Here is a 565-nt window from a genome sequence, read left to right on the forward strand (position 1 = left end):
TGTATGATATAGGTAAATATCGTAGTAAACTGTATGATATAGGTAAATACTGTAGTAAATGGTATGATATAGGTAAATACTGTAGTAAACTGTATGATATAGGTAAATACTGTAGTAAATGGTTTGATATAGGTAAATACCGTAGTAAACTGTATGATATAAGTAAATACCGTAGTGAACTGTATGATATAGGTAAATACCGTAGTAAATGGTATGATATAGGTAAATACCGTAGTAAATGGTATGATATACGTAAATACTGTAGTAAATTGTATGATATAGGTAAATACTGTAGTAAATGGTATGGTATAGGTAAATACTATGGTAAATGGTATGATATTGGTAAATATTGTAATAAATGGTATGATATAGGTAAATACTGTAGTTAATGGTATGATATAGGTAAATATTGCAGGAAATGGTATGATATAGGTAAATACTGCAGTAAATGGTATAATATAGGTAAATGCTGTAGTAAATGGTATGATATAGGTAAATATTGCAAGAAATGGTATGATAAAGGTAAATACTGTAGTTAATGGTATGATATAGGTAAATACTGTAG

The sequence above is a fragment of the Mizuhopecten yessoensis genome, unplaced genomic scaffold (genome assembly GCF_002113885.1).
Source record: "Mizuhopecten yessoensis strain PY_sf001 unplaced genomic scaffold, ASM211388v2 scaffold4559, whole genome shotgun sequence".
Lineage (NCBI taxonomy): Eukaryota > Metazoa > Mollusca > Bivalvia > Pectinida > Pectinidae > Mizuhopecten > Mizuhopecten yessoensis.